Source organism: Penaeus japonicus, unplaced genomic scaffold (assembly GCF_977035675.1).
Source record: "Penaeus japonicus unplaced genomic scaffold, GWHDUDI00000001_assembly GWHDUDI00000004, whole genome shotgun sequence".
In the NCBI taxonomy this organism is placed as follows: Eukaryota; Metazoa; Arthropoda; class Malacostraca; order Decapoda; family Penaeidae; genus Penaeus; species Penaeus japonicus.
Window position 1 is genome coordinate 27,967,802 of NW_028234406.1, and position 2,380 is coordinate 27,970,181.

At 33.1% G+C, this 2,380-nt stretch overlaps 1 long non-coding RNA gene across 1 annotated transcript in view; it reads right to left on the minus strand.

Moving 5' to 3' along the window:
* The window catches only part of LOC122266908 (uncharacterized), a 13,555-nt gene extending 11,665 nt beyond the window's left edge, over positions 1-1,890 (minus strand). Inside the window, exon 1 of the long non-coding RNA XR_006224448.2 lies at positions 1,760-1,890. This is a non-coding gene — a long non-coding RNA (uncharacterized LOC122266908). The remainder of the gene's footprint in view (positions 1-1,759) is intronic.
* Positions 1,891-2,380: the final 490 nt, after the last annotated feature.

The following is a 2,380-nucleotide window of genomic DNA, read 5'->3' on the forward strand; positions in this document are numbered from 1 at the left end:
TACATACTTGTGAATGCATGCATACGTATACACACACACACGCACACACGCACACACGCACACACACACACACACACACACACACACACACACACACACACACACACACACACACACACACACACACACACACACACACACATATATATATATATATATATATATATATATATATATATATATATATATATATATATATATATATAGAGAGAGAGAGAGAGAGAGAGAGAGAGAGAGAGACATATACACACAAAAGTATAAAATACTCGGAACCCTATACGGTAATAACTATTTCACGAAAGCTGACTTTTTCAGAAAAAAAACACACCGAGAACCCGAAATACCAGGCGTAAATCGCACCGAATACTTATGCTAATCATTAAAACTAATTCCGAGAGACAAGGAATTACCCTTTTGATATCCTATCCACCGGTTATTATTTCGGAAATTGCTCTCTTAATCTAGTTCAAAGTCCAAAGCCCAAAAGCTCAAGGTTGTTAACAGCGCTGCGAAAAGCTTAATCCGAGGCTATGCATTAAGGGTGAGTTAACATTAGTATCCTTTTATGCGCCGTAAAGTGTATCAAGGATATCATTTTACACGCTTATTCCTATAAGCTGGATTCTTTTTTTTTCTCTATGTTTTTCTTTTCTTTTCTTTTCTTTTTCTTCTTTCTTTTGTGCGTGGATTGCTTATATATTATCATTGCAGTATTATTGATAGCAGTGCTCCTTTTATTATTTGAATCAATATTGTCAATATCATTGTCATCATTATTATCACTATACTTTGTATCAATATTATCATTATGATCGTTGTTATCTTTATCAATTTCATTATTATTATCATTATTGTTATTCATATAACTTCATCTTAAAATATTTTCCGTCCTAGTTCCAGTTCTTTGTTACTATAAATTTGATCTTGTTTTATTTATTTTGTCTACAAAATCATCGTACCCTCTTGTTCATATTTGTCGTTTTATCTTGTTTTTTTTTTCGTCTCTACATTTTTCATTATAGTTTGTTGTTTTACTTTGCCGTTCTCCCTGTTTTAGTTGTTACTATAGTTATTCATTATATTCTGTCCCAACGAATCTTTCCTCTTGACGTCAAAGAGTGATGTATCTACTTTGCAAAGTTAGATTGAACTGTGACTTCTAACCCCTTTTCTGCTATTCTCACAGCGAACTTGTGTGACACGGGTGTTGTTTATGGCCTATATATATGCATAGCTGCTCCTAATGCTATATTCACTGGAGAGACTCTGTGATGAATCATTGTTTAACGAAGACTGACGTTGGGTTCGAGGAAGGTAATTGTGAATATATGACAATTTCTTGTTTGTTTTGCGTATGTGCGTTTTATTCAATACAGGTAAATCGTTTTTATTTTGAATAAAGGAAGATACATACATAATCCTTATCCGTAAAACGTACTTACAGCCATATACATAACTCACATACATAGTACTTCACTAATTAAGGTAGATAAGAAATAAAGTTAAGAAAAAAATGTACAGTACCTTCTTCACTTCAAAAGTAACGACGTACAGCCACGATGGAAGCAAGAAGCGCCTCTCCTCAAGTAGCAGGATCACGAGGCAAACCACAGGGTAATGCACAGGAAAACGGGCTTCTTATAGGACACCAATCACCCGGTGACCTGAAAAGCCACTTTGCAGCGTGAGGGTACATGGGGCTTAAGACACAAAGCGAGGAAGGTGCACCGACCCTAAGTGAGTGCACTTGATGGCTTACCTTTTTACGCTTGCAGATTTAGCTGATGGAGTTTGCTCTCTTTCGGGTGTTTATGTTGCTTATGGCGATGGCCTCGCGGGTGGCGGCTGGCGGGTTGAGCACTTTCGCTCTCTGCGGCGCCTCCTTCGCTCCTGAAATATCATGTCGATCGTATTTATATAGATGCAGATACACATATAGATATGGTTGTGGATTTCGATACTGATGTAGATGGATCTAGACAAATGATTTTTCCAATACATAGAAACAGAAATATATAAAGCATTTGCGATACATATCTATCTATCTATATGTATATATATATGTATGTATATATATATATATATATTTATATATATACATATACGTATATATATATATATATATATATATATATATATATATATATATATATATATATATATATATATTTATATATATACATATACGTATATATATATATATATATATATATATATATATATATATATATATATATATATATATATATACATATATTTATATACACACAAACTTTATTTTTTGTTCATATCATAGAAAAAGCCTAGATAAAACATGTATTTCGTTTTATCAAAATAGTTTATGCACGCGAGGGATTTTCGCTTTCCAGATGACTTCCTT